Here is a 16,095-nt window from a genome sequence, read left to right on the forward strand (position 1 = left end):
AATGCATCAGAAGTCACACAAAATCCAAAAACCAAGCAATCAACTACCACCAAGAGTGGGAAGAACTGCCTCTCCACAACTTCAGGAAAAGACCTTCACTGTAAGCACTAATGTTCCAGTTTCCTGCAGTGTGGGAGTGCCCTCCTGTGGCAGAAAGTATTTGTGTTGAAAAATCTCTTTAAAAACATTGGTTGGATATGTTTAATAATGGGAAGCAGGAGTTGGACTATATATATATATATATATATATATATATATATATATATATATATATATATGATTACATTCATATTGGCTGAACCACCTTTCAGCCAATATGGTTGCGATGGTGCTGGCTGAGAGATTCCAGTAACTGGTATAAAAAAGTAACTCGAGGTGGGAGAAAAATTAATAGTGACAGAGGCACTACTGAATTTTACACACCATATGATCCTGTTTCAGGAACATCTTTCTTTGGCCTATGCAGCGATTCCACCAATCACTTTGTGTTAATTGGGTGCCATGAAAAGCTGCTTCTCATGCTGGAGAGCCAGCTGGCTGGGAATGTGCAGATCTGCCTCTTCAGCATTTATTAGACTAAATAGATGCAAGTATTTGCATGGCCAATGCTACCCAGCCTGGAGTATAGTGTAGGAGGATAGCAAATTCTGTCATAGAAATAATACACACATTAATATTATTTAATCATTATTCTTCCTAGAATCCACAAAACAGAGGTAAGAACTTTCTAGCAGCCACCATAGGAGGTAAAATAGCATTCCTTCAACTAGAACAAAGTGGACCATTAAATTTCTTTTCATGTCAGAAGTGACTTGAGAAACTGTAAGTCACTTCTGGTGTGAGAGAATTGGCCGTCTGCAAGGACGTTGCCCAAGGGACGCCCAGATGTGTTTGATGTTTTTACCATCCTTGTGGGAGGCTTCTCTCATGTCCCCGCATGGAGCTGGAGCTGATTAGAGGGAGCTCATCCAAGCTTTCCCCAGGTTGGATTCAAACCGACAACCTTCAGATCAGCAACCAACCTTCAAGTCATCAGTCCTGCCAGCACAAGGGTTTAACCCACTGCGCCACCGGGGGCTCCTGGACCATTAATGTAAATACTGTGTCTCCGTGCAAAAAGGTTCAGGTTCAATCCCTAGTGTGGAGTAGTGAATCCATGACATATTAACTTTAGTTTTTAAAGGAGTTATCCCAGGTGCTGAGCCCTATCCCCCAAACAGGTTCCACACCATAGTTCAATGTTTGGAGAACAACCTGGAATGGGTTCACATCTCCATTGACATGAAAACCACAGGCCATGACAAGGTGTAAGGAAACTTCTGATATTCTTCTTATTATGCCCACTCATAAAATTTTCTTACTTCTTGGTGAAGATGTCAGAGGAAATGGTTAAGAAAGAGTTGCCAGGGAGAGAAAAGCCAGAGGTCTAAGTCTGCCCATGTTTGGATTTCTTGCCAAAGAAGTCATGGATGGAAGGTCTATGTTTAGCCAGCTTACTATAGTGAGAACAGCTGGCAAGTGTTTAAAGAATGTTGGCTCATTCATAAACTAGAAATCATTAACATATGGCTTGTTATGCTCTCTGGATGTACCCAGTAATAAGGGAGCATGTCGGTGTTATGCCTTTGGTATTTAGCAGCCAAAATATTGGTGTCAGCAGATGAAAAAGTGAATTTTGGCACCCTGTCATTGGTCGTGAATTGTTCAGCAACTTATTAACAGTACAAAGATTCAGATAAAGTTTAACATAGTCTTCCCTCTCCCCCCACCCCGACCCCCACCCCCAGTTTTATTTTATTTTTCCACAGTTTTCTTTGTTTTTATTTTATTTCCAAACTAAATGGTTCATCCATTGTCCTTCCGGAAACTTGATACCTTCCTCCTGGAATCCTACCATTCTGGTTCCTAGAACCCTGTGAGAAAAAGGAGGGGGGCAGCAATAGAAGAAAGAATAAAAAAGAAGAGATAATATTGGAGAGAGTAGAAAGATTTGCAGGAAAAACGACAGTCATGACTGTATGTTTACCTGCTAGCAAAGCAGCTTGGTCTGCAGTGTCAAAACATCACAGTTTTGAGCATTCGCTACCGATGCAATATTTCCTTGATACAGAATATTTTTCCTAACTCAATTTTGAAAACTTAGTTGTACTGTTTTTAGCTGGATAAAGTTATACCTTCCTGAAATCTCAGGTTCGCAGCTTGGGCAAAACTCTGGATTGAGCTTGAATCCAGGTGTTTCAGCAGTGTGCTTGCACATCTTAAACTAGTGCATCAGCCTTGAGATGTGAGATCTGGTCAGGGTGACACAGACCTTGATTGCATTCCTGTAATGGACTGTATGTAGGGCTGCCTTTGGAAACTGATCTGAAAGTTCAGCAGGTCCAAAAGACTGCAACCCGGTTGTTGGCTGGAGTTGCTTAGAGAGAACATGTAACCACCTCCCCTGCCCCCCCCCCCCCATTAAAACAGTTTCACTGACTAGAATTCCATTTGTGGAAAGAAATCAGAATGCATTTTATAATCTTTAAAGCCCAACTAACTTGGGTCACACTATCTGAAAAACTACCTCCATATATGAGCCTGTCAAAGTTTTAAGATCTTCTGGGTGACTCTTTCTCTCTTCCCCCCTCCCCCCAACACACACACACAATTACAGGCATGTTTGGTGAGGACTTGGGAAAGAGCCTTGTCAGCAGCTGCTCCCAAAGTGTTGAATTCCCTTCACAGAAGATTCTGTTGATATCACTCCCTTTTTACTTTTGCTGTCTGGCTAAGCCCTTTTTTATTCAGGCAAGTTCTTGATTGAAAATCCATGTAACAGAAAGCATTTGTGGTGAGTTGTTCTTTTAAAATCATGAGGTGGTCACTAGGAAGCTCTGAACTTTGGCCTTTGGCCAGCTCCAGATGCAATTCTGTACACCTACCCTGACTCAGGGAGGGCAGAGAATGAAAACCAAACATTCTCCGTTTGTGACAAGGCCTAAGGTTATGACCTCCACTGTCTACTCTCCCTATCATGGGCTCACGTCATCCTCACAGACTCTACTTTAGTTAGTGTTTCTACCCAGGATTAGAAGAAGTATTGTGGCTGGAATTCAGGTCTTCTTGTTTGCTTTTCCAAAGCTTCAGAATGATGTTGCCATTGCAGACTACATCTGCATTATGGCCAGTATCCTACTGGGTAATTATGAACGCATAACCAAGAGTTATGCACTTATGACTGCTTTGTATTCACGGTCACTATATATCCCCTTCTTTAAGGACACAGGGACCTTGAGAGGCTCCCAAACCGCACTTACTAACCATCAGCTATTGCAATTGGGGAAGCATCTAACTAACCCACCCTAACATAAGCAATGTTCACTGCAGGGTAGGAAGACTGTGGCAAGGATTTTCCTCTTATGATTGGAGATTACTTACCTAAGTAGGTTGGAACATTGTTTGCTCACTTGCCATATAACAGGGATACAAACCCACAGTGATTGCAGCCGCTGCTGAGTGGGAATTGGATGGATCAGGCTAGGATTCAGTCCATAGCTATGTAATTAATAATAATAATAATAATAATAATAATAATAATAATAATAATAATAAAACTTTATTTATACCCCGCCACCATCTCCCCAACGGGGACTCGGGGCGGCTTACATGGGGCCATGCCCAGGACAATACAATATAACAAAATATATAAAAATTAAAAATAAATAAAAATCATATCATAATACAATTAAATAATACAATAAATAAAAATGTGCAGTACAACATAAGATCAAGAAAGCAATATAACAAGGGCGGGCCGCATGAACACTAAATTAAAACTCGGGGTGAGAAAGGGATCAGAATAAAAATCTCGGGGGACAGGGACGTCAGATAGTGAAACAGTCCAGAGGATAAATGTTGGGGGGAGTAGCAAAGGAACAGTTACTCTCCGAAAGCATAATTACAATGTAATTACATTGGAATAGAGTGCTTAGAGAATTCTGCCCATCTCTTGGGTTTTGCAGCTTGTTTGTTTCTTTAATCTATCCCACTTTTAATTTATTTACTCAGTCACCTCTAGTCTCAGTGTTGGAGAAAAGGTTGGGATGGTGATGGTAATGTTTTTTTTCCAGCTACTTTTACATTTTTGCAGTTTGGCTTCTAAAATATCTCCAATTTTCTTTAACTGTCTTTTGTTTCAATTTTGAGGGGGGGGGGGACAGGATGGTTGTTGTTACTTTACTGGTTATTTTTATGTATATAAGCTACACTGAGACTTGGAAAGGCAACACTCAGTTGACAAATGTGACAGAGGGGGAAGGCAAGAACTTGAAGAGTGAAAAGCTAAGCAACAACAACAAAAACATTTCGACACAGCTTGAGAAAATCACTTTCTTGGAATATAGCTCTAAGTATCTCCTAGGAATCCAGACTAGATTACTCTAGAAGTTGTTCCCATACACACACACGGTCTCTATAGGGCAACCTCAGCATGTGAAGCAATTTTAGTGGGATAGATGCATGGGGGGAAAGGAATGGGTACATTCTAAATGCACACACACAACAATGGATACAACTCAAGTTTTTGGTGCAGCTGTTTTCAGAAGGCGATTCCAATTTTCCTGCCTAGTTGGGATCGATCTCAGGTGAACACCACCAGGGGAAAACACAGCCCTGGAAACACAGCAGGGTTGCCATTGGGACTGATCCAAACAGATGGAAGGAATTAATGGATTCTCACTGCAGGGGTCACAACCGCAGATGTCATGGAGAAACTGTGTGCAGCTGCTTTGGAAGCGGCACATAAAAAGAGCTTCAAGGAAATAAACAGCACAAGCAGTCTACTGAGGACATGTGCCATTGGGTTAGGTAACCCTGAATCACTCCTCATTTAGAATATCTACATTAATATTCACTTCCGCATAGAGAGATACAATTATTATATTCTGCAAGACTAGATCCCATTGAGGACTTGGTCAAAGTAAAAGCAATTTTCCATGTTAGCATACCTTCCAGTATTACACAAATGAAAACCGAGACATGTGATCACACAGTATCAGAACATGGTCCAGTTGGCAAAGTGTGATGAACCATGGGCCTTGTAGTCCTGCTCAGGACATTGTAATCCCTGATGAAGATGAAAACTTGGGTTTTTTACCTTCCCAGTCTGAACTGGATTCCTCTCAGCCAGATCCTTCCCAGGCAGATCTGGAAACCTTGCACCTGCAAGAAAGTTGTGCCCCAGAAGTATGTCAAACAACCCCAGAGCCTACTTCTCCCGTGTTCTTGCGCCGGGAGTTTTGTAAACAACAGAGAAGTTTGGATTCAGCTTCGCGCAGGAGTGCGAGGATAGCAGCTAAGAATGTTGCCAATTAACATTGGTTCTCGTGAGAATCTTTAAGGAGTTTAACATCTGGTCTCAGAGTTTAGCTTTCGTTTCTGATTCCCAGAGAACCGCTTTGGTGAGAAAGTTGGACTCTATATAGGTGTTTTGCCCGTGTAGCAACTTCGCGGAGTCAATTCGTCAGCCTACGGAGCGAGTTGTGTCTGGACAGCGCGCTCCGATTCAAGCCTCGCTTCAGCTCAAGCCTTGCCTTGCTATCCAGCCTTCGCCTTGCTTCCCAGCCTTTGTTTACCGACGGACTTTGCCTTGTTTCCCAGGACTAATCCTTGCCTTGTTTCACGGATTTTACCAAGTTATTCCACGGACCTTGTTCTTGTTCTTAGTTACCTTGTTCCACGTTCAAGCCTTGTTTCAAGTATCAAGTTATTTCCTAGCCACGCTCAAGTTTTATGGACTAAGGACCTTGTCATCTCCCCTCACTTTGCTTGGCAAAGTGAGTGTTTCGGTTATTGGATTACAACTTTGGACCTTAATATTTCTTATTGGACATTGCTTTTTTGGACTAATTCTGACCTTTCCTGAAGGGTCTAATTCTGGACTATTTTCTATACTTGTTTTTATTAACTTTATATATTCCTTCAATAAAGATATTAGTTAGATTCTGGCCTCTGTGTATGGTTATTGGTGCCTCTGCCGCCTGGGTCGTGACAGTTTGACTCCGCCACCCATAAGCACCAACTAACCGAGGCCAGGATGTCTACCGGAGCCGCGCCGGCTGGACAGCCGCTCAGCTACACCATCAGCAAGGACGAAGTGGACCGCATCCGTGACAGACTCAACGCGCAGGATGGAGAAATAAAAGGGTTGAGGGAGCGCGGAGTTCGCCTCCCGGCCATGGCGTTGCCTACCAAGTTTTCTGGAGAAGCTGCTAAGGTTCATGTTTTCCGCCGCCAATGTCAAGCTTATCTAGAGGCCCGTGATGCCGAGTTTCCCCAAGAAGACATCAAGGTGGCGTGGGTCTACAGTCTTCTAGACGGACCAGCGGCTAGCTGGGCGACGGCCCTGTTTGATCAAGCCTCCCCCCACCTAAGTTCAGCACAACGCTTCTTGGATCACCTTAAGGAGACCTGGGGAATCGAGGACAATTTGGAGGCAGCCGGTCACAAACTCCGGCGCCTCCTTCAAGGAGACAGACCCATGTCTCAGTACATAGCCGAGTTCCGCGTGCTGGCCCACAACACCGGCTGGAACGATGTAGCCCTCAGAGGACAATTTCGGGAGGGTCTCAACATTGAAATGCTGGAAGAAATCTCCAAGGTGGATCCTCCCCAGACCCTCGAGGCACTCATTGATCAATGTTTACGGGCTGAAGTCATGATTGCCAACAGGAAACAATGGGTTCGAGGCCAGGGCGGTAGAGCCGGGGCAAAACCCCCCGCTCCCGCCAGTGTTCAGCCACGTCCGGTGTGGAGACCCCCGCCGCCAACCCCATACCCCAGAGGAGGCGAGGAGGTGCCGATGCAGTTGGGCAATGTGCGTCCCAGACTAGATGCCGCCGAGAAGGCCCGTCGTCAACGCTTGAACCTCTGCTGGTACTGCGGGAACGGGGGCCACTTCGCCAGAGAGTGCCCAGCCAAAGGGAAGCCTGCCGCCCGTCTTGCGGCGGCGTCCTCCACGGAGTCGAAGGCGTCTGAGCCGACTGGCACACAGCCGGCGGGGGAAGCCAACGACCGGGTGTAGAGAGGCTCGCCAACCCGGTCAAAAAATCCATCCAAGAGCCGCCAACCGGGGTCCTGTTCCTTCTCGTGGTCACATTATGGTCAGCAAAAAGGGGACCCGTCATGATCCACGCCATGATAGACTCTGGAGCTACCAACAATTTCATCGATAGAGAGTATGCCGACTCTCTGGGATTACAATATCATGATTTCAAGAATGCCCGTGTGGTGCAAGCCATAGACGGCCGTCCCCTCAAGACGGGCCCCGTAAGCCAGTGGTCGGAACCCACCAGGATGTGGATAAGGGAACATATGGAAGAGATTTCCTTCTTTGTTACCGAGGTTCCCCATTTCCCTGTGATTTTGGGAATTCCATGGCTGACACTCCACGACCCTAACATCTCCTGGTCCAACAGAGAACTGCAGTTTGCTTCACCGTACTGCCAAAACCATTGCCTCGTAGCCAAGGTATGCCATGCCACAGACTCCGAGCCCATCATCACCTTGCCAAAGAAGTACTCCGAGTATTGGGATGTATTCAATGAGAAAGAAGCCGAAAAATTACCCCCACATAGACCTTATGACTGTGCCATTGACTTGGTGGAGGGGGCCCCGATCCCGCGAGGGCATCTCTACTCCCTGACTGAACCAGAGCAAGAAGCTCTCAGGGAATTCTTAGAGACAAACCTTCGCAAGGGGTTCATCAGACCCTCTCAATCCCCAGCCGCCTCCCCAGTGATGTTTGTGAAGAAGAAGTCAGGGGAATTACGCTTGGTGGTGGACTACAGAGCATTGAACAATATCACCAAGCGGAACAGCTATCCCCTGCCCTTAATCTCGGATCTACTGGACCGACTTCGAGGAGCCAAGGTCTACACCAAGCTGGATCTTCGGGGGGCTTATAATCTAGTTCGCATCAGAGAAGGGGACGAGTGGAAGACCGCCTTCCAGACTAAATTCGGATTATTCGAGTCCCGAGTTATGAATTTCGGTTTATGCGGAGCTCCCGCAACGTTCCAGCATTTTGTCAACGATATTTTTCAGGACTATCTAGACAGATTCTTGATAATCTACCTGGACGATTTTTTGGTGTTTTCCAGATCACAATCAGAACATGAGAACCACGTCAAAATGGTGTTGCAACGACTGCGGGATCATGGACTTTATGCCAAGCTAGAAAAATGCGCTTTTGATCTACAAGAGGTAGATTTCCTTGGCTACCGCATCTCGCCTCTAGGGCTTTCCATGGATCCAGCCAAAGTTTCAGCAGTATTGGAATGGCGGGCGCCAACTAACAAGAAAGAGGTGCAGCGTTTCTTGGGGTTCGCGAACTACTACCGCAAGTTCATTCCAGATTTTGCCCGCTGGTCCGACCCCATCACTAGCTGCATCCGTGGAAAGCAGCCTTTCCGCTGGACTGATCAAGCAGAGAAAGGGTTCCAGCAACTGAAGAAACTATTCACCTCCCAGCCAATTCTACAGCACCCAAATCCTGGAACCCCTTTTGTGGTGCAAGCGGACGCCTCTGATGTGGCAATTGGGGCTGTACTCTTACAACCGGTGGGAGATCACCTCCACCCCTGTGCCTTTTATTCTCGTCAACTAACCACACCAGAGAGGAATTACACCATTTGGGAAAAAGAACTACTGGCCATAAAGGCAGCCTTTGAAACTTGGAGACATTGGCTAGAAGGGGCCAAATTCCCCATTGAAGTCCACACTGATCATCGTAATCTAGAACATCTAAGAACTGCCCGCAAACTAAATCAGAGGCAGCAACGTTGGGCTTTATTCTTTGAACGTTTCAACTTCCAGATCCATTATGTGACCCCAGCTCAAACCAAGCAAGCAGACGCCCTGTCACGTAAACCGGAATACGCTGCAGGACGCAAGGAGACCTTTGAATCCCAACTGCTACAACCTGAGAACTTTGCCACGCTCACAGTGGGGAACACCAAATCCAGTCCCATTGGTTCAACTTCCCCTACTCCAGGACCCATCTGTGCTCAAGAAATCAGGGCTAGTCAGCAAGCAGATGCCTGGGCGCAGGACCAACTTCGCCAAGGTCTGCATTTTCCCTTTTCGCTTAAAGATGGGCTGCTCTGCTATAGAAATCATGTTTATATCCCACCCGGACCGGGCAGGGAAAAAGCGCTTCGTCTGTGTCATGACTGCAAACCAGCAGGACACTTCGGACTATTTAAAACCATGCATTTGATCCTAAGAGATTTTTGGTGGCCCAAGATCCGCAAGGATGTGGAAAAATATGTCAACACCTGCCCAGTATGCCAGCGCTCCAAGATACGAAGGGAGAAGCCCTCAGGGCTTTTGCACCCCCTTCCTACCCCATCTCGCCCATGGGAAATAATTTCCGCGGATTTCATCACTGACCTACCACCTTCCTGTGGATTCACCACGATCTTAGTGGTGGTGGACCTATTCACCAAGTTAGCCCATTTCATTCCCTGCGAAGGCCTCCCCACGGCCAAAGAAACTGCGGATCTATTTCTTCAGCATGTTTTCAGACTACATGGATTGCCCAAGAGTTTAGTCACAGACCGTGGATCTCAATTCACCTCTCGTTTTTGGAAGGCACTACAAAAACTACTGGGCATAGACTCTCGCTTATCTTCAGCTCATCATCCCCAAACAGATGGGCAAACGGAGCGCACCAATGCCACTTTGGAGCAGTATCTTCGCTGTTATGTAAACTACCAACAGGACAATTGGGCTTCTCTGTTACCACTGTCTGAGTTTGCCTACAATAATGGAGTTCAAGCTTCTACAAAAGAAACGCCGTTCTTTGCAAACTACGGTTTCCATCCACGTTTCTTTCCCCCTGTCATTGAAACTTCAGAAGTTCCCGCAGCAGAGGATTGGCTGCAGGAACTCACAGCGGTGCAACAACTTTTGCTCCAGCAACTGGACCAAGCCAAGGAGGACTATAAACGCCACGCTGACAAACACCGCCAGCCGGGCCCCGAAATCAAGGTAGGAGAACGGGTTTTTCTGTCCACTCGCTTTCTGCCCTCCCACCGCCCATGCCGGAAGTTAGATGCCCGCTTCATTGGCCCCTATCCAGTGGTGGCGCAATTAAACCCCGTGACTTTCAAACTCCAACTTCCGCGTTCAATGCGCATTCACCCAGTGTTTCACCGTTCCCTGCTCCTTCCGGCGGATGGTGTGCGTCCTGATACAGACCAACCGGCCCCCCCTCCTGTTTTGATGAATGGGGAGGAGGAGTTCGAGGTTGAGGACATTTTGGATTCTCGCTTTCATCGCCGCCGCCTACAATATCTCATTGACTGGGTGGGTTTTGGGCCTGAGGAACGCTCTTGGGAAGACGCCTCCACAGTCCATGCTCCTGATCTAACCCGTCGCTTCCATCTGACCTATCCCACCAAACCGCGACCTCGCGCCTCGGGGAGAGGACCCCAGTTTGGGAGGGGCCCTGAGGAGGGGGATAGTGTGATGAACCATGGGCCTTGTAGTCCTGCTCAGGACATTGTAATCCCTGATGAAGATGAAAACTTGGGTTTTTTACCTTCCCAGTCTGAACTGGATTCCTCTCAGCCAGATCCTTCCCAGGCAGATCTGGAAACCTTGCACCTGCAAGAAAGTTGTGCCCCAGAAGTATGTCAAACAACCCCAGAGCCTACTTCTCCCGTGTTCTTGCGCCGGGAGTTTTGTAAACAACAGAGAAGTTTGGATTCAGCTTCGCGCAGGAGTGCGAGGATAGCAGCTAAGAATGTTGCCAATTAACATTGGTTCTCGTGAGAATCTTTAAGGAGTTTAACATCTGGTCTCAGAGTTTAGCTTTCGTTTCTGATTCCCAGAGAACCGCTTTGGTGAGAAAGTTGGACTCTATATAGGTGTTTTGCCCGTGTAGCAACTTCGCGGAGTCAATTCGTCAGCCTACGGAGCGAGTTGTGTCTGGACAGCGCGCTCCGATTCAAGCCTCGCTTCAGCTCAAGCCTTGCCTTGCTATCCAGCCTTCGCCTTGCTTCCCAGCCTTTGTTTACCGACGGACTTTGCCTTGTTTCCCAGGACTAATCCTTGCCTTGTTTCACGGATTTTACCAAGTTATTCCACGGACCTTGTTCTTGTTCTTAGTTACCTTGTTCCACGTTCAAGCCTTGTTTCAAGTATCAAGTTATTTCCTAGCCACGCTCAAGTTTTATGGACTAAGGACCTTGTCATCTCCCCTCACTTTGCTTGGCAAAGTGAGTGTTTCGGTTATTGGATTACAACTTTGGACCTTAATATTTCTTATTGGACATTGCTTTTTTGGACTAATTCTGACCTTTCCTGAAGGGTCTAATTCTGGACTATTTTCTATACTTGTTTTTATTAACTTTATATATTCCTTCAATAAAGATATTAGTTAGATTCTGGCCTCTGTGTATGGTTATTGGTGCCTCTGCCGCCTGGGTCGTGACACAAAGGTTTCTAAAGAAAAATAGATAAGGTTAAAGGGAAAATTTATTTGGAAATGGTACAGGACACCAGCCCAACTATCAAATATGGGAATAAGATTAAGCTCAATATGTTAGCATTGTAGAGCAAAATATAAAAAAAAGAAGGTTGGTATGCTGACATGTGGTGGGAATGCCCAAACACAACAATTTTCTGAACAAAGATAATGAAGAAAATGGAGAAATTTTTCAAAATACCAATTCAGGTAAATATGAAATTTATGTTAATGGCAATAATAGGGAATGATAAAAATTAGTGTTAAAAAAATCAAAACTTATTCAAAGTAATGATCCTAGCAGGAAAAATGGTAATAGCCTGAGGTGGAGAAATGAAAAAAATGGAAACGGGAAAACTGGAACAATTACCTATTTGATCAAGTCCAATTGGACATCATAGCATGTATAGTCTGAGAAGATATACAGGAGGATAAAACAGAAGAAATTAAAGAGAAATTAATAACCTATATGGAATGGATAGAAAGTGGTGATATTGTACAAAAATGAAGAAAATTGTGTTCATGGTTAAATATATAGAGGAAAATGTGGCGGGCGGATGGAGGAGCGAGAGTGGGGCAGGGGGAGAAAAATAAGAAGTGTGAAAAGAATAACTCTGTAAAAACGTGAATAGATAATATAAAAATACTTCAATATTTACAATGTGTACACATAATAGTTGCCTATTACTTACACATAGACTGTGCTACTATGTACCCAATAAGATTATTTTAGAAAAGAAATGAAAAATAGATAAGCTACCACAGTTTGCTTTTGCCTGAGCCTATTGGGAAAGGTAAGATTCCTTCTCTCCTCTCTCACTGCTGAGTTAATTGAATTCAAACATTTACAATTTGAATTGCACTTGTAGCATAGAATCATAGAATAAAAGAGTTGGAGGAGACCATATGGGCCATCTAGTCCAACCCGCTCCCATGCAAGAAAAGCAGAATCAAAATACCTCTGACAGATGTTAAAGGGGGCTGCAGACAAATGGGGAATGAGAGGAGGAGGAACACAACAGGACATTTTTTTAAAATGCTGTAAAAATGGGATGGAAAGGGACTAATTAAGAATGTTCCTGCTAAATATGAACAGTTTGGGGATATGTATCAATCTGTTTCAGTCTTAGAAGAATAGAGGAAGAAGGAAAGGGAGTTTTGTAACATGTACTCATGGACTACAGGCCCCTTCTTTTGATTCATGGAGCCACGTGCTGAAATAAAAGTTTTTAGTTTTATAGGTGCTTCAAGACCCTCTTCCCAGAGATTCATGGAGCTAAAAACCAGCTCTTGCAAGACAAATTCTGCCCTGCTCACTGCCGAGAGGAGGCCTCCACTGAAGGCTCTTTCTACGTCTTCTTGCACTCAGTTGCACTGGGACGATGGGAAAACAGGGCCTCCTTTGCCACTATACTACAATGCTCCTTTGTGTGCCAGTTCTGTCAAATTACTTGGGGCCTTCTGTTTTTCCACAGGGAAGGTTCGGAGTGCATTTCCAACCCAAGAGCAAAGACAACATGACAGGGACAACATCCTGTGTTTCACTGCAGCATTATGGTTCTCAAATGTTGCTTGTTTTCAGTGGTCCTAGGCCTTACTTAAGGAAGATGTTTACTGGGAAATTTAGAATCCAAACGATAATTTGCACATATGTATACAACGTTATCAAATTCCAAATGGCTTCCAGAGAAAGTCTTCAGTCACCTCTAGATAAGATAGTATGAGCCCTTTCACACCACATCATTATAGCACTATGATTCCACTTTAACTGTCATGGCTGCATCCCATGGAATTCCTGGAATTTGGAGTTTAGAGAGGGGGAATTTTTGGAGAGCTCTAGTGCTCTGTAGTTTTCAATTAAAACCTGTATCCATAGAGTTCGAAAACATGCAAATGTGAGATCAATAGGTACCGCTCCAGCAAGAAGGTAACGGCACTCCCTGCAGTCATGCCGGCTACATGACCTTGGAGGTATCTATGGACAACACCAGCTCTTCGGCTTAGAAACCCCAGAGATGGACACGACTGGACGTAACATACCTTTACTTTACCATAGAGGATACATTCCCAGTCAGACCACAGTTATGTGAAACTATGGATACAATTTTAAAAAATCCATTAAATCACTTTCGGTCTGAAGGACCTAGAGACTGATAGAAAGGTATCTTGGGAATACCATAGCATGCTAAGAAGTTGTATTGGTGGACCTAGCAAATTCCTAGAGGTATCCTCTCTAAGAATTTGCTAGGTCCTCCAATGCACTTCAGTGGTAACTGTCAGAGAAAATATGCTATAGAATCTCCTGGAGGAATTACCAAATTTAGACAGAGACCTCAGTAAGTGAAACCCTAGATATGGGTTCTGCATTTATGGGTAACTTACCATTACAACGTACACAATGCATCTGTATACACACTTCTTTAGGAGTAGGCTCCCTTGTGCTTTGTGAGGCTTACTGCATGATGAATACAGAGATCTTTTATTTGCACCAGGCACAACCCATTTTGATAAAGCTTCTTTCTGTAGCCTCACAAGCTTAGGACATTTAATCACTGGCTCAAGCTAAGTTCTGCTCCCTCTGGCTTACTCTCTTTAATTCTTAATGATCCTCACAAGAGCAACTGGAGAAAGGCAATCACTAGAAAACTTCACCATTTGCGGTTTTCTCCAGAATAATTGACTTTTGGGGGTCTGACTCTTGGGGAAATTTAATTTGGCAGCATTTTTGAAATGTTGAACAGGAAACTATATCTGCTATAAGAAAACTCTAAATGGTTCAATCAGCTGCTTCCTAGACCTCTTGATTCATCCGCATGCATAGAGCTGAAATGCATCCCCAACATGATGCCTTCTGAGAGGCGGATAAGAAACAACGTTGTTGCTGTTGTTGTTGTTGTTGTTGTTGTTGTTGTTGTTGTTGTTGTTCCCCAGCCAACAAAGGTACTGGTTATGCTAGCTTGGAAGATTCTGGGAGGTTTGTCCAAAAAAGTTAACTCCATGGCTTTCTCAACGATACATGTATAAAATAGCATTTAGTTTGTGTTAGTAAGTAAGTGAGTGACAGTAAAATAATATTATACAATTAAGTAATCACAGGTAATCACATTAAAATATTTATATCCAGTCAAAGATTGGTTATAAATTCAAAGAGATGCCCTCTCTGCAATATTTTTATTGTCATGACACTGGCATTTATTTATGTTACAATAGTAGACTACTTTATTCAAGCATAATGCTGAAATAAAGATGGATTTGTTGTTACTTATAGTGTGCTGTAGGCTGTATTTCACAGGCAGGGACTGTCAAAAACTCATTTGAGTATTTCTTGCTTAAGAAAACCCTGTGAAATTCATGGGGTTGCCATAAGTCAACAGGCAATATGAAATGTACTATATTACATGTCTTCAGACAAGAACTTGCACTGAGATGCTATTATTAAAAATTGAAACCATTAATTACTTAATGAAGGTCGCGAGACAAAAAAAATTACCTAATTACAGTCTACCAATGATATTGAATTGATAGAAGGCTGGCCCAATAAATTTGGCCGTCTGAGGCTGAACGCCAAATGGCAGCCTCCAATCCCACACTTAAGATGTATAGTACCCAATATTAATTAAATTATTTTGACATCTCAGAGACTGGGGACAAGTATCTCTAATTATTTTATTTTAAAAACATTTACAAAAATATATATTAATACAAGCATCTTCTGCAAATTTAAGATCCAAACTGCAAAACAATTAAAATAGCAGACATAACAGCAGGGATAGCAGAAGGAGAAACAAAGCGAAGGGAAATATTATGAACTTACCAATTGAGATTCAACACTTCTGGGAAAAGAAAACTGCAGTTCCAGTGTTGATGGGTTCTCTGGGAGCAATTTTATCACTACAGGCCCAGATGCTCAGTGACATAGTTTTGCAAATGTAAACAGCAAAAAATGCTCTAATGCTATCTCATGCACCTTGCTTGGAAATTGCACAAATATAAGTCAGCTCTCCACATTCACTGAGCACAGGATACCCACAAAAGTAAAAGAAAACCTGCATCTTAGTCCATTTTATGGGGCAGGGGGAGTTGAAGGAGAAAAACCATTTCCCCATTTCCCCATATAATAAACACTGGTTGTTTCCACCACGGGGACATGAGTGGGGGGAATAACAGGAAAACGGGAAAATGGTTTAACTCCTTCAATAATAATAATAATAATAATAATAATAATAATAATAATAATAATAATAATAATAATAATATAGCTTTATTCTTATACCCCGCCCCATCTCCCCGATGGGACTCGGGGCGGCTTACATGGGGCCAAGCCCGGACACAACAATATAAAAGCAAAACAATAAAACAGATCAATTAGCAATAAAACATCAGAAACGATAAAAAAGTCATAAAAACTCTTCAACCCCTTCCCCTGTAAAATGGACTATCCTTCTCTGTCGAATGCTTCCTACTGGCCTCTGCCAGGATAATGGAACAGTATCTATATCTTTATTTACTTGAATGAACACTTCTCTAGGAATCTGTAAGTTCTCCAGCATAATTCTATGGCCAATTTCTGCTGGAATCGCACT

Source organism: Anolis carolinensis, chromosome 4 (assembly GCF_035594765.1).
Source record: "Anolis carolinensis isolate JA03-04 chromosome 4, rAnoCar3.1.pri, whole genome shotgun sequence".
Taxonomy (NCBI): domain Eukaryota; kingdom Metazoa; phylum Chordata; class Lepidosauria; order Squamata; family Dactyloidae; genus Anolis; species Anolis carolinensis.